The sequence below is a fragment of the Cervus elaphus genome, chromosome 3, assembly GCF_910594005.1.
Source record: "Cervus elaphus chromosome 3, mCerEla1.1, whole genome shotgun sequence".
Lineage (NCBI taxonomy): Eukaryota > Metazoa > Chordata > Mammalia > Artiodactyla > Cervidae > Cervus > Cervus elaphus.
Window position 1 is genome coordinate 98,093 of NC_057817.1, and position 18,516 is coordinate 116,608.

Here is an 18,516-nt window from a genome sequence, read left to right on the forward strand (position 1 = left end):
AGTGTCTATTCCACTTGAGGCCGCAAAATCAGGGTCCCTCTCACATACCTAGAGCTAAGAGAAGCCTCCTCTTGAGGTGCTTGTGGTAAGGTGGTATTCCTCTGGAGTCGAAGCCAGGGACTAACCTCTCATCTCGAGTTGAATTTTGGTCCACGGAGCTCTTTCGTGTTGCTACAGTGACCTCAGGATCCCTCTAGCCTTGAAACAGTGTTCTTGGGGTTTCTCTGGAGTGCCATCAAGGAAATCAAGGCTCCTTTCATGTTTGATGTGCAACACGGAATTGCTCTGCATGCAGTGCAGGGGAATCGTGCCTCATCTCACGGCGAGGGGGAAGTCTCATGGTTTTTCTCGAGTTGGGGCGGGAACCTGGGGAATATTCTCGAGTTACGACGGGGATGGCCCTTCCACACACGTGTTTGTTCAGCGACGGCAGGACTCCTGCCTAGTTGCGAGGGACAACTCGGGATTCTCCTCGAGGCTTGGCAGGGCAATTGGGACGCCTCTCCAGACGAGGCGGGAGACCAAGGGTCCCTTTCCACGTGCCACAGGAATCCTGGGAATCCTATCAAGTTTCACGAGGAGTCAGGCATCGTCTCCTTTGGAGGCACTGATCTCCGCGTACCTCTGGAGTTTTCAAAGGATGTGAGGCCTCCGGTCGCAATGAGGTGGGGAACTAGGTCTTTCTCTATGGTCTCTACAGGGGATTCAGACATCCTTTCGTCTTGGGAGATGCAAGACGAGCCTGCATTCAAGTCACTGCAGGGATATCCGGCCTTATTTCGAGTCAGAGCATCGCAGTGTCCATTCCACTTGAGGCCGCAAACTCAGGGGCCCTCTCACATACCTAGAGCTGAGAGAAGCCTCCTCTTGAGGTGCTTGTGGTAAGGTGGTATTCCTCTGGAGTCGAAGCCAGGGACTAACCTCTCATCTTGAGTTGATTTTTGGTCCACGAAGCTCCTTCGTGTTGCTACAGTGACCTCAGGATCCCTCTAGCCTTGAAACAGTGTTCTTGGGGTTTCTCTGGAGTGCCATCAAGGAAATCAAGGCTCCTTTCATGTTTGATGTGCAACACGGCATTGCTCTGCATGCAGTGCAGGGGAATCGGGCCTCATCTCGCGGCGAGGGGGAAGTCTCATGGTTTTTCTCGAGTTGCGGCGGGAACCTGGGGTATATTCTCGAGTTAAGACGGGGATGGCCCTTCCACCCACGTGTTTGTTCAGCGACGTCAGGACTCCTGCCTAGTTGCGAGGGACAACTCGGGATTCTCCTCGAGGCTTGGCAGGGCAATTGGGACGCCTCTGCATCTGAGGCGGGAGACCAAGGGTCCCTTTCCACGTGCCACAGGAATCCTGGGACTCCTATCAAGTTTCACGAGGAGTCAGGCATCGTCTCCTTTGGAGGCACTGATCTCCGAGAACCTCTGGAGTTTTCAAAGGATGTGAGGCCTCCGGTCGCGATGAGGTGGGGAACTAGGTCTTTCTCTGTGGTCTCCACAGGGGATTCAGACATCCTTTCGTCTTGGGAGATGCAAGACGAGCCTGCATTCAAGTCACTGCAGGGATATCCGGCCTTATTTCGAGTCAGGGCATCGCGGTGTCCATTCCACTTGAGGCCGCAAACTCAGGGTCCCTCTCACATACCTAGAGCTAAGAGAAGCCTCCTCTTGAGGTGCTTGTGGTAAGGTGGTATTCCTCTGGAGTCGAAGCCAGGGACTAACCTCTCATCTCGAGTTGATTTTTGGTCCACGGAGCTCTTTCGTGTTGCTACAGTGACCTCAGGATCCCTCTAGCCTTGAAACAGTGTTCTTGGGGTTTCTCTGGAGTGCCATCAAGGAAATCAAAGCTCCTTTGATGTGTGATGTGCAACACGGAATTGCTCTGCACGCAGTGCAGGGTATCGGGCCTCATTTTGCGGCGAGGGCGAAGTTTAATGGTTTTTCTTGAGTTGCGATTGGAACCTGGGGTATATTCTCGAGTTACGACGGGGATGGCCCTTCCACCCACGTGTTTGTTCAGCGACGTCAGACTCCCGCCTAGTTGCGAGGGACAACTCGGGATTCTCCTCGAGGCTTGGCAGGGCAATTGGGACGCCTCTCCAGCTGAGGCGGGTGACCTAGGGTCCCTTTCCACGTGCCACAGGAATCCTGGGACTCCTATCAAGTTTCACGAAGAGTCAGGCATCGTCTCCTTTGGAGGCACTGATCTCCGCGTACCCTGGAGTTTTCAAAGGATGTGAGGCCTCCGGTCGCCATGAGGTGGGGAACTAGGTCTTTCTCTGCGGCCTCCACAGGGGATTCAGACATCCGTTCATTTTGGGAGATGCAAGACGAGCCTGCATTCAAGTCACTGCAGGGATATCCGGCCTTATTTCGAGTCAGGGCATCGCAGTGTCCATTCCACTTGAGGCCGCAAACTCAGGGTCCCTCTCACATACCTAGAGATGAGAGAAGCCTCCTCTTGAGGTGCTTGTGGTAAGGTGGTATTCCTCTGGAGTCGAAGCCAGGGACTAACCTCTCATCTCGAGTTGATTTTTGGTCCACGGAGCTCTTTCTTGTTGCTACAGTGCCCTCAGGATCCCTCTAGCCTTGAAACAGTGTTCTTGGGGTTTCTCTGGAGTGCCATCAAGGAAATCAAGGCTCCTTTCATGTGTGATGTGCAACACGGAATTGCTCTGTACGCAGTGCAGGGGAATCGGGCCTCATCTCGGGGCGAGGGGGAAGTCTCATGGTTTTTCTCGAGTTGCGGCGGGAACCTGGGGTATATTCTCGAGTTACGACGGGGATGGGCCTGCCACACACGTGTTTGTTCAGCGACGTCAGGACTCCTGCCTAGTTGCGAGGGACAACTCGGGATTCTCCTCGAGGCTTGGCAGGGCAATTGGGACGCCTCTCCAGCTGAGATGGGAGACCAAGGGTCCCTTTCCACGAGCCACAGGAATCCTGGGACTCCAATCAAGTTTCAGGAGGAGTCAGGCATCGTCTCCTTTGGAGGCACTGATCTCCGCGTACCTCTGGAGTTTTCAAATGATGTGAGGCCTCCGGTCGCGATGAGGTGGTGAACTGGGTATTTCTCTGTGGTCTCCACAGGGGATTCAGACATCCTTTCGTCTTGGGAGATGCAAGACGAGCCTGCATTCAAGTCACTGCAGGGATATCCGGCCTTATTTCGAGTCAGGGCATCGCGGTGTCCATTCCACTTGAGGCCGCAAACTCAGGGTCCCTCTCACATTCCTAGAGCTGAGAGAAGCCTCCTCTTGAGGTGCTTGTGGTAAGGTGGTATTCCTCTAGAGTCGAAGCCAGGGACTAACCTCTCATCTCGAGTTGATTTTTGGTCCACGGAGCTCTTTCGTGTTGCTACAGTGACCTCAGGATCCCTCTAGCCTTGAAACAGTGTTCTTGGGGTTTCTCTGGAGTGCCATCAAGGAAATCAAGGCTCCTTTCATGTGTGATGTGCAACACGGAATTGCTCTGCACGCAGTGCAGGGTATCGGTCCTTATTTTGCGGCGAGGGGGAAGTCTCATGGTTTTTCTCTAGTTGCGGTGGGAACCTGGGGTATATTCTCGAATTACGATGGGGATGGCCCTTCCACCCACGTGTTTGTTCAGCGACGTCAGGACTCCATCCTAGTTGCGAGGGACAACTCGGGATTCTCCTCGAGGCTTGGCAGGGCAATTGGGACGCCTCTCCAGCTGAGGCGGGAGACCAAGGGTCCCTTTCCACGTGCCACCGGAATCCTGGGACTCCTATCAAGTTTCACGAGGAGTCAGGCATCGTCTCCTTTGGAGGCACTGATCTCCGCGTACCTCTGGAGTTTTCAAAGGATGTGAGGCCTCCGGTCGCGATGAGGTGGGGAACTAGGTCTTTCTCTGTGGTCTCCACAGGGGATTCAGACATCCTTTCGTCTTGGGAGATGCAAGACGAGCCTGCATTCAAGTCACTGCAGAGATATCCGGCCTTATTTCGCGTCAGGGAATCGCGGTGTCCATTCCACTTGAGGCCGCAAACTCAGGGTCCCTCTCACATACCTAGAGCTGAGAGATGCCTCCTCTTGAAGTGCTTGTGGTAAGGTGGTATTCCCCTGCAGTCGAAGCCAGGGACTAACCTCTCATCTCGAGTTGACTTTTGGTCCACGGAGCTCTTTCGTGTTGCTACAGTGACCTGAGGATCCCTCTAGCCTTGAAACAGTGTTCTTGGGTTTTCTCTGGAGTGCCATCAAGGAAATCAAGGCTCCTTTCATGTGTGATGTGCAACACGGAATTGCTCTGCACGCAGTGCAGGGGAATCGGGCCTCATCTCGCGGCGAGGGGGAAGTCTCATGGTTTTTCTCGAGTTGCGGCGGGAACCTGGGGTATATTCTCGAGTTATGACGGGGATGGCCCTTCCAGACTCGTGTTTGTTCAGCGACGTCAGGACTCCTGCCTAGTTGCGAGGGACAACTCGGGATTCTCCTCGAGGCTTGGCAGGGCAATTGGGACGCCTCTCCAGCTGAGGTGGGAGACCAAGGGTCCCATTCCACGTGCCACAGGAATCCTGGGACTCCTATCAAGTTTCACGAGGAGTCCGGCACGTCTCCTTTGGAGGCACTGATCTCCGCGTACCTCTGGAGTTTTCAAAGGATGTGAGGCCTCCTGTGGCCATGAGGTGGGGAACTAGGTCATTCTCTGCGATCTCCACAGGGGATTCAGACATCCTTTCGTCTTGGGAGATGCAAGACGAGACTGCATTCAAGTCACTGCAGGGATATCCGGCCTTATTTCTCGTCAGGGCATCGCAGTGTCCATTCCACTTGAGGCCGCAAACTCAGGGTCCCTCTCACATACCTAGAACTGAGAGAAGCCTCCTCTTGAAGTGCTTGTGGTAAGGTGGTATTCCCCTGCAGTCGAAGCCAGGGACTAACCTCTCATCTCGAGTTGACTTTTGGTCCACGGAGCTCTTTCGTGTTGCTACAGTGACCTCAGGATCCCTCTAGCCTTGATACAGTGTTCTTGGGGTTTCTCTGGAGTGCCATCAAGGAAATCAAGGCTCCTTTCATGTGTGATGTGCAACACGGAATTGCTCTGCACGCAGTGAAGGGTATCGGTCCTTAATTTTCGGCGAGGGGGAAGTCTCATGGTTTTTCTCGAGTTGCGGTGGGAACCTGGGGTATATTCTCGAATTACGTCGGGGATGGCCCTTCCACCTTCGTGTTTGTTCAGCGACGTCAGGACTCCTGCCTAGTTGCGAGGGACAACTCGGGATTCTCCTCGAGGCTTGGCAGGGCAATTGGGACGCCTCACCAGCTGAGGCGGTAGACCAAGGGTCCCATTCCACGTGACACAGGAATCCTGGGAATCCTATCAAGTTTCACGAGGAGTCAGGCATCGTCTCCTTTGGAGGCACTGATCTCCGCATACCTCTGGAGTTGTCAAAGGATGTGAGGCCTCCGGTTGCGATGAGGTGGGGAACTAGGTCTTTCTCTGTGGTCTCCACAGGGGATTCAGACATCCTTTCGTCTTGGGAGATGCAAGACGAGCCTGCATTCAAGTCACTGCAGGGATATCCGGCCTTATTTCGAGTCAGGGCATCGCGGTGTCCATTCCACTTGAGGCCGCAAACTCAGGGTCCCTCTCACATACATAGAGCTGAGAGAAGCCTCCTCTTGAGGTGCTTCTGGCAAGGTGGTATTCCTCTGGAGTCGAAGCCAGGGACTAACCTCTCATCTCGAGTTGATTTTTGGTCCACGGAGCTCTTTCGTGATGCTACAGTGACGTCAGGATCCCTCTAGCCTTGAAACAGTGTTCTTGGGGTTTCTCTGGAGTGCCATCAAGGAAATCAAGGCTCCTTTCATGTGTGATGTGCAACACAGAATTGCTCTGAACGCAGTGCAGGGGAATCGGGCCTCATCTCGTGGCGAGGGGGAAATCTAATGGTTTTTCTCGAGTTGCGGCGGGAACCTGGGGTATATTCTCGAGTTACGACGGGGATGGCCCTTCCACACACGTGTTAGTTCAGCGACGTCAGGACTCCTGCCTAGTTGCGAGGGACAACTCGGAATACTCCTCGAGGCTTGGCAGGGCATTGGGACGCCTCTCCAGCTGAGGCGGGAGACCAAGGGTCCCTTTCCACGTGCCATAGGAATACTGGGACTGCTATCAAGTTTCACGAGTAGTCAGGCATCGTCTCCTTTGGAGGCACTGATCTCCTTGTACCTCTGGAGTTTTCAAGGGATGTGAGGCCTCCAGTCGCGATGAGGTGGGGAAGTAGGTCTTTCTCTGTGGTCTCCACAGGGGATTCAGACATCCTTTCGTCTTGGGAGATGCAAGACAAGCCTGCATTCAAGTCACTGCAGGGATATCCGGCCTTATTTCGAGTCAGGGCATCGCGGTGTCCATTCCAGTTGAGGCCGCAAACTCAGGGTCCCTCTCACATAGCTAGAGCTGAGAGAAGCCTCCTCTTGAGGTGCTTGTGGTAAGGTGGTATTCCTCTGGAGTCGAAGCCAGGGACTAACCTCTCATCTCGAGTTGATTTTTGGTCCACGGAGCTCTTTCGTTTTGCTACAGTGACCTCAGGATCCCTCAACCTTGAAACAGTGTTCTTGGGGTTTCTCTGGAGTGCCATCAAGGAAATCAAGGCTCCTTTCATGTGTGATGTGCAACACGGAATTGCTCTGCACGCAGTGCAGGGGAATCGGGCCTCATCTCGCGGCGAGGGGGAAGTCTCATGGTTTTTCTCGAGTTGCGGCGGGAACCTGCGGTATATTCTCGAGTTACGACGGGGATGGCCCTTCCACCCACGTGTTTCTTCAGCGACGACAGGACTCCTGCCTAGTTGCGAGGGACAACTCGGGATTCTCCTCGAGGCTTGGCATGGCAATTGGGACGACTCTCCAGCTGAGGTGGGAGACCAAGTGTCCCTTTCCACGTGCCACAGGAATCCTGGGACTCCTATCAAGTTTCACGAGGAGTCAGGCATCGTCTCCTTTGGAGGCACTGATCTCCGCGTACCTCTGGAGTTTTCCAAGGATGTGAGCCCTCCGGTCGCGATGAGGTGGGAACTAGGTCTTTCTCTGTGGTCTCCACAGTGGATTCAGACATCCTTTCTTCTTGGGAGATGCAAGACCAGCCTGCATTCAAGTCACTGCAGGGATATCCGGCCTTATTTCGAGTCAGGGCATCGCGGTGTCCATTCCACTTGAGGCTGCAAGCTCAGGGTCCCTCTCACATACCTAGAGCTAAGAGAAGCCTCCTCTTGAGGTGCTTGTGGTAAGGTGGTATTCCTCTGGAGTCGAAGCCAGGGACTAACCTCTCATCTCGAGTTGATTGTTGGTCCACGGAGCTCTTTCCTGTTGCTACAGTGACCTCAGGATCCCTCTAGCCTTGAAACAGTGTTCTTGGGGTTTCTCTGGAGTGCCATCAAGAAAATCAAGGCTCCTTTCATGTGTGATGTGCAACACGGAATTGCTCTGCACGCAGTGCAGGGGAATCGGGCATCATTTCGCGGCGAGGGGGAAGTCTCATGGTTTTTCTCGAGTTGCGGCGGGATCCTTGGGTATATTCTCGAGTTACGACGGGGATGGCCCTTCCACACACGTGTTTGTTCAGCGACGTCAGGACTCCTGCCTAGTTGCGAGGGATAACTCGGGATTCTCCTCGAGGCTTGGCAGGGCAATTGGGACGCCTCTCCAGCTGAGGCGGGAGACCAAGTGTCCCTTTCCACGTGCCACAGGAATCCTGGGACTCCTATCAAGTTTCACGAGGAGTCAGGCATCGTCTCCTTTGGAGGCACTGATCTCCGCGTATCTCTGGAGTTTTCAAAGGATGTGAGGCCTCCGGTCGCCATGAGGTGGGGAACTAGGTCTTTCTCTGTGGTCTCCACAGGGGATTCAGACATCCTTTCGTCTTGGGAGATGCAAGACGAGCCTGCACTCAAGTCACTGCAGGGATATCCGGCCTTATTTCGCGTCAGGGAATCACGGTGTCCATTCTACTTGAGGCCGCAAACTCAGGGTCCCTCTCACATAGCTAGAGCTGAGAGAAGCCTCCTCTTGAGGTGCTTGTGGTAAGGTGGTATTCCTCTGGAGTCGAAGCCAGGGACTACCCTCTCATCTCGAGTTGATTTTTGGTCCTCGGAGCTCTTTCGTGTTGCTACAGTGACCTCAGGATCCCTCTAGCCTTGAAACAGTGTTCTTGGGGTTTCTCTGGAGTGCCATCAAGGAAATCAAGGCTCCTTTCATGTGTGATGTGCAACACGGAATTGCTCTGCACACAGTGCAGGGGAATCGGGCCTCATTTCGCGGCGAGGGGGAAGTCTCATGGTTTTTCTCGAGTTGCGGCGGGAACCTGGGAAATATTCTCGAGTTACGACGGGGATGGCCCTTCCACACACGCGTTTATTCAGCGACGTCAGGACTCCTGCCTAGTTGCGAGGGACAACTCGGGATTCTCCTCGAGGCTTGGCAGGGCAATTGGGACGCCTCACCAGCTGAGGCGAGAGACCAAGGGTCCCTTTCCACGTGCCACAGGAATCCTGGGAATCCTATCAAGTTTCACGAGGAGTCAGGCATCGTCTCCTTTGGAGGCACTGATCTCCGCGTACCTCTGGAGTTTTCAAAGGATGTGAGGCCTCCGGTCGCGATGAGGTGGGGAACTAGGTCTTTCTCTGTGGTCTCCACAGGGGATTCAGACATCCTTTCGTCTTGGGAGATGCAAGACGTGCCTGCATTCAAGTCACTGCAGGGATATCCGGCCTTATTTCGAGTCAGGGCATCGCGGTCTCCATTCCACTTGTGGCCGCAAACTCAGGGTCCCTCTCACATAGCTAGAGCTGAGAGAAGCCTCCTCTTGAGGTGTTGTGGTAAGGTGGTATTCCTCTGGAGTCGAAGCCAGGGACTAATCTCTCATCTAGTGTTGATTTTTGGGCCACGGAGCTCTTTCGTGTTGCTACAGTGACCTCAGGATCCCTCTAGCCTTGAAACAGTGTTCTTGGGGTTTCTCTGGAGTGCCATCAAGGAAATCGAGGCTCCTTTCATGGGTGATGTGCAACACGGAATTGCTCTGCACGCAGTGCAGGGGAATCGGGACTCATCTCGCGGCGAGGGGGAAGTCTCATGGTTTTTCTCGAGTTGCGGCGGGAACCTGGGGAATATTCTCGAGTTACGACGGGGATGGCCCTTCCACACACGTGTTTGTTCAGCGACGTCAGGACTCCTGCCTAGTTGCGAGGGACAACTCGGGATTCTCCTCGATGCTTGGCAGGGCAATTGGGACGCCCCTCCAGTTGAGGCGGGAGACCAAGGGTCCCTTTCCACGTACCACAGGAATCCTGGGAATCCTATCAAGTTTCACGAGGAGTCAGGCATCGTCTCCTTTGGAGGCACTGATCTCCGCGTACCTCTGGAGTTTTCAAGGGATGTGAGGCCTCCAGTCGCGATGAGGTGGGGAAGTAGGTCTTTCTCTGTGGTCTCCAAAGGGGATTCAGACATCCTTTCGTCTTGGGAGATGCAAGACGAGCCTGCATTCAAGTCACTGCAGGGATATCCGGCCTTATTTCGAGTCAGGGCATCGCGGTCTCCATTCCACTTGAGGCCGCAAACTCAGGGTCCCTCTCACATACCTAGAGCTGAGAGAAGCCTCCTCTTGAGGTGCTTGTGGTAAGGTGGTATTCCTCTGGACTCGAAGCCAGGGACTAACCTCTCATCTCGAGTTGATTTTTGGTCCACGGAGCTCTTTCGTGTTGCAACAGTGACCTCAGGATCCCTCAACCTTGAAACAGTGTTCTTGGGGTTTCTCTGGAGTGCCATCAAGGAAATCAAGGCTCCTTTCATGTGTGATGTGCAACACGGAATTGCTCTGCACTCAGTGCAGGGGAATCCGGCCTCATCTCGCGGCGAGGGGGAAGTCTCATGGTTTTTCTCGAGTTTCGGTGGGAACCTGGGGTATATTCTCGAGTTACGACGGGGATGGCCCTTCCACACACGTGTCTGTTCAGCGACGTCAGGACTCCTGCCTATTTCCAAGGGACAACTCGGGATTCTCCTCGAGGCTTGACAGGGCTATTGGGACGCCTCTCCAGCTGAGGCGGGAGACCAAGTGTCCCTTTCCACGTGCCACAGGAATCCTGGGACTCCTATCAAGTTTCACGAGGAGTCAGGCATCGTCTCCTTTGGAGGCACTGATCTCCGCATACCTCTGGAGTTTTCAAAGGATGTGAGGCCTCCGGTCGCCATGAGGTGGGGAACTAGGTCATTCTCTGTTGTCTCCACAGGGGATTCAGACATCCTTTCGTCTTGGGAGATGCAAGACGAGCCTGCATTCAAGTCACTGCAGGGATATCCGGCCTTATTTCGAGTCAGGGAATCACGGTGTCCATTCCACTTGAGGCCGCAAACTCAGGGTCCCTCTCACATAGCTAGAGCTGAGAGAAGCCTCCTCTTGAGGTGCTTGTGGTAAGGTGGTATTCCTCTGGAGTCGAAGCCAGGGACTAACCTCTCATCTCGAGTTGATTTTTGGTCCTCGGAGCTCTTTCGTGTTGCTACAGTGACCTCAGGATCCCTCTAGCCTTGAAACAGTGTTCTTGGGGTTTCTCTGGAGTGCCATCAAGGAAATCAAGGCTCCTTTCATGTGTGATGTGCAACACGGAATTGCTCTGCACGCAGTGCAGGGGAATCGGGCCTCATTTCGCGGCGAGGGGGAAGTCTCATGGTTTTTCTCGAGTTGCGGCGGGAACCTGGGGAATATTCTCGAGTTACGACGGGGATGGCCCTTCCACACACGTGTTTCTTCAGCGACGTCAGGACTCCTGCCTAGTTGCGAGGGACAACTCGGGATTCTCCTCGAGGCTTGGCAGGGCAATTGGGACGCCTCTCCTGCTGAGGTGGGAGACCAAGGGTCCCTTTCCACGTGCCACAGGAATCCTGGGACTACTATCAAGTTTCACGAGGAGTCAGGCATCGTCTCCTTTGGAGGCACTGATCTCCGCGTACCTCTGGAGTTTTCAAAGGATGTGAGGCCTCCGGTCGCCATGAGGTGGGGAACTAGGTCTTTCTCTGTGGTCTCCACAGGGGATTCAGACATCCTTTCGTCTTGGGAGATGCAAGACCAGCCTGCATTCAAGTCACTGCAGGGATATCCGGCCTTATTTCGAGTCAGGGCATCGCGGTGTCCATTCCACTTGAGGCCGCAAGTTCAGGGTCCCTCTCACATACCTAGAGCTAAGAGAAGCCTCCTCTTGAGGTGCTTGTGGTAAGGTGGTATTCCTCTGGAGTCGAAGCCAGGGACTAACCTCTCATCTCGAGTTGATTTTTGGTCCACGGAGCTCTTTCGTGTTGCTACAGTGACCTCAGGATCCCTCTAGCCTTGAAACAGTGTTCTTGGGGTTTCTCTGGAGTGCCATCAAGGAAATCAAGGCTCCTTTCATGTGTGATGTGCAACACGGAATTGCTCTGCACGCAGTGCAGGGGAATCGGGCCTCATTTCGCGGCGAGGGGGAAGTCTCATGGTTTTTCTCGAGTTGCGGCGGGAACCTGGGGAATATTCTCGAGTTACGACGGGGATGGCCCTTCCACACACGTGTTTGTTCAGCGACGTCAGGACTCCTGCCTAGTTGCGAGGGACAACTCGGGATTCTCCTCGAGGCTTGGCAGGGCAATTGGGACGCCTCACCAGCTGAGGCGGGAGACCAAGGGTCCCTTTCCACGTGACACAGGAATCCTGGGAATCCTATCAAGTTTCACGAGGAGTCAGGCCTCGTCTCCTTTGGAGGCACTGATCTCCGCGTACCTCTGGAGTTGTCAAAGGATGTGAGGCCTCCGGTTGCGAAGAGGTGGGGAACTAGGTCTTTCTCTGTGGTCTCCACAGGGGATTCAGACATCCTTTCGTCTTGGGAGATGCAAGACGAGCCTGCATTCAAGTCACTGCAGGGATATCCGGCCTTATTTCGAGTCAGGGCATCGCGGTGTCCATTCCACTTGAGGCCGCAAACTCAGGGTCCCTCTCACATACCTAGAGCTGAGAGAAGCCTCTTCTTGAGGTGCTTGTGGTAAGGTGGTATTCCTCTGGAGTCGAAGCCAGGGACTAACCTCTCATCTCGAGTTGATTTTTGGTCCACGGAGCTCTTTCGTGTTGCTACAGTGACCTCAGGATCCCTCTAGCCTTGAAACAGTGTTCTTGGGGTTTCTCTGGAGTGCCATCAAGGAAATCAAGGCTCCTTTCATGTGTGATGTGCAACACGGAATTGCTCTGCACGCAGTGCAGGGGAATCGGGCCTCATCTCGCGGCGAGGGGGAAGTCTCATGGTTTTTCCCGAGTTGCGGCGGGAACCTGGGGTATATTCTCGAGTTACGACGGGGATGGCCCTTCTACACACGTGTTAGTTCAGCGACGGCAGGACTCCTGCCTAGTTGCGAGGGACAACTCGGGATTCTCCTCGAGGCTTGGCAGGGCAATTGGGACGCCTCTCCAGCTGAGGCGGGAGACCAAGGGTTCCTTTCCACGTGCCACAGAAATCCTGGGACTCCTATCAAGTTTCACGAGGAGTCAGGCATCGTCTCCTTTGGAGGCACTGATCTCCGCGTACCTCTGGAGTTTTCAAAGGATGTGAGGCCTCCGGTCGCGATGAGGTGGGGAACTAGGTATTTCTCTGTGGTCTCCACAGGGGATTCAGACATCCTTTCGTCTTGGGAGATGCAAGACGAGCCTGCATTCAAGTCACTGCAGGGATATCCGGCCTTATTTCGAGTCAGGGCATCGCGGTCTCCATTCCACTTGAGGCCGCAAACTCAGGGTCCCTCTCACATAGCTAGAGCTGAGAGAAGCCTCCTTTTGAGGTGTTGTGGTAAGGAGGTATTCCTCTGGAGTCGAAGCCAGGGACTAATCTCTCATCTCGTGTTGATTTTTGGGCCACGGAGCTCTTTCGTGTTGCTACAGTGACCTCAGGATCCCTCTAGCCTTGAAACAGTGTTCTTGGGGTTTCTCTGGAGTGCCATCAAGGAAATCGAGGCTCTTTTCATGTGTGATGTGCAACACGGAATTCCTCTGAACGCAGTGCAGGGGAATCGGGCCTCATCTCGTGGCGAGGGGGAAATCTCATGGTTTTTCTCGAGTTGCGGCGGGAACCTGGGGTATATTCTCGAGTTACGACGGGGATGGCCCTTCCACACACGTGTTAGTTCAGCGACGGCAGGACTCCTGCCTAGTTGCGAGGGACAACTCGGGATTCTCCTCGAGGCTTGGCAGGGCAATTGGGACGCCTCACCAGCTGAGGGGGGAGACCAAGGGTCCCTTTCCACGTGCCATAGGAATCCTGGGACTCCTATCAAGTTTCACGAGGAGTCAGGCATCGTCTCCTTTGGAGGCACTGATCTCCGCGTACCTCTGGAGTTTTCAAGGGATGTGAGGCCTCCAGTCGCGATGAGGTGGGGAAGTAGGTCTTTCTCTGTGGTCTCCACAGGGGATTCAGACATCCTTTCGTCTTGGGAGATGAAAGACGAGCCTGCATTCAAGTCACTGCAGGGATATCCGGCCTTATTTCGAGTCAGGGCATCGCGGTGTCCATTCCAGTTGAGGCCGCAAACTCAGGGACCCTCTCACATAACTAGAGCTGAGAGAAGCCTCTTCTTGAGGTGCTTGTGGTAAGGTGGTATTCCTCTGGAGTCGAAGCCAGGAACTAACCTCTCATCTCGAGTTGATTTTTGGTCCACGGAGCTCTTTCGTGTTGCTACAGTGACCTCAGGATCCCTCAACCTTGAAACAGTGTTCTTGGGGTTTCTCTGGAGTGCCATCAAGGAAATCAAGGCTCCTTTCATGTGTGATGTGCAACACGGAATTGCTCTGCACGCAGTGCAGGGGAATTGGGCCTCATCTCGCGGCGAGGGGGAAGTCTCATGGTTTTTCTCGAGTTGCGGTGGGAACCTGGGGTATATTCTCGAGTTACGACGGGGATGGCCCTTCCACACACGTGTTTGTTCAGCGACGTCAGGACTCCTGCCTAGTTGCGAGGGACAACTCGGGATTCTCCTCGAGGCTTGGCAGGGCAATTGGGACGCCTCTACAGCTGAGGCGGGAGACCAAGTGTCCCTTTCGCCGTGCCACAGGAATCCTGGTACTCCTATCAAGTTTCACGAGGAGTCAGACATCGTCTCCTTTGGAGGCACTGATCTCCGCGTACCTCTGGAGTTTTCAAAGGATGTGAGGTCTCCGGTCGCCATGAGGTGGGGAACGAGGTCTTTCTCTGTGGTCTCCACAGGGGATTCAGACATCCTTTCGTCTTGGGAGATGCAAGACCAGCCTGCATTCAAGTCACTGCAGGGATATCCGGCCTTATTTCGAGTCAGGGCATCGCGGTGTCCATTCCACTTGAGGCCGCAAACTCAGGGTCCCTCCCACATAGCTAGAGCTGAGAGATGCCTCCTCTTGAGGTTCTTGTGGTAAGGTGGTATTCCTCTGGAGTCGAAGCCAGGGACTAACCTCTCATCTCGAGTTGATTTTTGGTCCACGGAGCTCTTTCGTGTTGCTACAGTGACCTCAGGATCCCTCTAGCCTTGAAACAGTGTTCTTGGGGTTTCTCTGGAGTGCCATCAAGGAAATCAAGGCTCCTATCATGTGTGATGTGCAACACGGAATTGCTCTGCACGCAGTGCAGGGGAATCGGGCCTCATCTCGTGGCGAGGGGGAAGTCTCATGGTTTTTCTCGAGTTGCGGCGGGAACCTGGGGTATATTCTCGAGTTACGACGGGGATGGCCCTTCCACCCACGTGTTTCTTCAGCGACGTCAGGACTCCTGCCTAGTTGCGAGGGACAACTCGGGATTCTCCTCGAGGCTTGGCAGGGCAATTGGGACGCCTCTCCAGCTGAGGTGGGAGACCAAGTGTCCCTTTCCACGTGCCACAGGAATCCTGGGACTCCTATCAAGTTTCACGAGGAGTCAGGCATCGTCTCCTTTGGAGGCACTGATCTCCGCGTACCTCTGGAGTTTTCAAAGGATTTGAGGCCTCCGGTCGCGATGAGGTGGGGAACTAGGTCTTTCTCTGTGGTCTCCACAGGGGATTCAGACATCCTTTCGTCTTGGGAGATGCAAGACGAGCCTGCATTCAAGTCACTGCAGGGATATCCGGCCTTATTTCGAGTCAGGGCATCGCGGTCTCCATTCCACTTGAGGCCGCAAACTCAGGATCCCTCTCACATAGCTAGAGCTGAGAGAAGCCTCCTCTTGAGGTGCTTGTGGTAAGGTGGTATTCCTCTGGAGTCGAAGCCAGGGACTAACCTCTCATCTCGAGTTGATTTTTGGTCCTCGGAGCTCTTTCGTGTTGCTACAGTGACCTCAGGATCCCTCAACCTTGAAACAGTGTTCTTGGGGTTTCTCTGGAGTGCCATCAAGGAAATCAAGGCTCCTTTCATGTGTGATGTGCAACACGGAATTGCTCTGCACGCAGTGCAGGGGAATCGGGCCTCATCTCGCGGCGAGGGGGAAGTCTCATGGTTTTTCTCGAGTTGCGGCGGGAACCTGGGGTATATTCTCGAGTTACGACGGGGATGGCCCTTCCACCCACGTGTTTGTTCAGCGATGTCAGGACTCCTGCCTAGTTGCGAGGGACAACTCGGGATTCTCCTCGAGGCTTGGCAGGGCAATTGGGACGCCTCTCCAGCTGAGGTGGGAGACCAAGGGTCCCTTTCCACGTGCACAGGAATCCTGGGACTCCTATCAAGTTTCACGAGGAGTCAGGCATCGTCTCCTTTGGAGGCACTGATCTCCGCGTACCTCTGGAGTTTTCAAAGGATATGAGGTCTCCAGTCGCGATGAGGTGGGGAACTAGATCTTTCTCTGTGGTCTCCACAGGGGATTCAGACATCCTTTCGTCTTGGGAGATGCAAGACGAGCCTGCATTCAAGTCACTGCATGGATATCCGGCCTTATTTCGCGTCAGGGCATCGCGGTGTCCATTCCACTTGAGGCCGCAAACTCAGGGTCCCTCTCACATACTTAGAGCTGAGAGAAGCCTCCTCTTAAGGTGCTTGTGGTAAGGTGGTATTCCTCTGGAGTCGAAGCCAGGGACTAACCTCTCATCTCGAGTTGATTTTTGGTCCACGGAGCTCGTTCGTGTGGCTACAGTGACCTCAGGATCCCTCTAGCCTTGAAACAGTGTTCTTGGGGTTTCTCTGGAGTGCCATCAAGGAAATCAAGGCTCCGTTCCCGTGTGATGTGCAACACGGCATTGCTCTGCATGCAGTGCAGGGGAATCGGGCCTCATCTCGCGGCGAGAGGGAAATCTCATGGTTTTTCTCGAGTTGCGGCGGGAACCTGGGGTATATTCTCGAGTTACAACGGGGATGGCCCTTCCACACAAGTGTTTGTTCAGCGACGTCAGGACTCCTGCCTAGTTGCGAGGGACAACTCGGGATTCTCCTCGAGGCTTGGCAGGGCAATTGGGACTCCTCACCAGCTGAGGCGGGAGACCAAGGGTCCCTTTCCACGTGACACAGGAATCCTGGGAATCCTATCAAGTTTCACGAGGAGTCAGGCATCGTCTCCTTTGGAGGCACTGATCTCCGCGTACCTCTGGAGTTGTCAAAGGATGTGAGGCCTCCGGTTGCGATGAGGTGGGGAACTAGGTCTTTCTCTGTGGTCTCCACAGGGGATTCAGACATCCTTTCCTCTTGGGAGATGCAAGACGATCCTGCATTCAAGTCACTGCAGGGATATCTGGCCTTATTTCGAGTCAGGGCATCGCGGTCTCCATTCCACTTGAGGCCGCAAACTCAGGGTCCCTCTCACATACATAGAGCTGAGAGAAGCCTCCTCTTGAGGTGCTTGTGGTAAGGTGGTATTCCTCTGGAGTCGAAGCCAGGGACTAACCTCTCATCTCGAGTTGATTTTTGGTCCACGGAGCTCTTTCGTGTTGCTACAGTGATCTCAGGATCCCTCAACCTTGAAACAGTGTTCTTGGGGTTTCTCTGGAGTGCCATCAAGGAAATCAAGGCTCCTTTCATGTGTGATGTGCAAAACGGAATTGCTCTGCACGCAGTGCAGGGGAATCGGGCCTCATCTCGTGGGGAGGGGGAAGTCTCATGGTTTTTCTCGAGTTGCGGCGGGAACCTGGGGTATATTCTCGAGTTACGATGGGGATGGCCCTTCCACCCACGTATTTGTTCAGCGACGTCAGGACTCCTGCCTAGTTGCGAGGGACAACTCGGGATTCTCCTCGAGGCTTGGCAGGGCAATTGGGACGCCTCTCCAGCTGAGGCGGGAGACCAAGGGTCCCTTTCCACGTGCCACAGGAATCCTGGGACTCCTATCAAGTTTCACGAGGAGTCAGGCATCGTCTCCTTTGGAGGCACTGATCTCTTCGTACCTCTGGAGTTTTCAAAGGATGTGAGGACTCCGGTCGCCATGAGGTGGGGAACTAGGTCATTCTCTGTGGTCTCCACAGGGGATTCAGACATCCTTTTGTCTTGGGAGATGCAAGACGAGCCTGCCTTCAAGTCACTGCAGGGATATCCGGCCTTATTTCGAGTCAGGGCATCGGGGTCTCCATTCCACTTGAGGCCGCAAACTCAGGGTCCCTCTCACATACATAGAGCTGAGAGAAGCCTCCTATTGAGGTGCTTGTGGTAAGGTGGTATTCCTCTGGAGTCGAAGCCAGGGACTAACCTCTAATCTCGAGTTGATTTTTGGTCCACGGAGCTCTTTCGTGTTGCTACAGTGACCTCAGGATCACTCAACCTTGAAACAGTGTTCTTGGGGTTTCTCTGGAGTGCCATCAAGGAAATCAAGGCTCCTTTCATGTGTGATGTGCAACACGGAATTGCTCTGCACTCAGTGCAGGGGAATCCGGCCTCATCTCACGGCGAGGGGGAAGTCTCATGGTTTTTCTCGAGTTGCGGTGGGAACCTGGGGTATATTCTCGAGTTACGACGGGGATGGCCCTTCCACACACGTGTCTGTTCAGCGACGTCAGGACTCCTGCCTATTTCCGAGGGACAACTCGGGATTCTCCTCGAGGCTTGACAGGGCAATTGGGACGCCTCTCCAGCTGAGGCGGGAGACCAAGTGTCCCTTTCCACGTGCCACAGGAATCCTGGGACTCCTATCAAGTTTCACGAGGAGTCAGGCATCGTCTCCTTTGGAGGCACTGATCTCCGCGTACCTCTGGAGTTTTCAAAGGATGTGAGGCCTCCGGTCGCCATGAGGTGGGGAACTAGGTCTTTCTCTGCGGTCTCCACAGGGGATTCAGACATCCTTTCGTCTTGGGAGATGCAAGACGAGCCTGCACTCAAGTCACTGCAGGAATATCCGGCCTTATTTCGTGTCAGGGCATCGCAGTGTCCATTCCACTTGAGGCCGCAAAATCAGGGTCCCTCTCACATACCTAGAGCTGAGAGAAGCCTCCTCTTGAGGTGCTTGTGGTTAGGTGGTATTCCTCTGGAGTCGAAGCCAGGGACTATCCTCTCATCTCGAGTTGATTCATGGTCCACGGAGCTCTTTCGTGCTGCTACAGGAACCTCAGGATCCCTCCAGCCTTGAAACAGTGTTCTTGGGGTTTCTC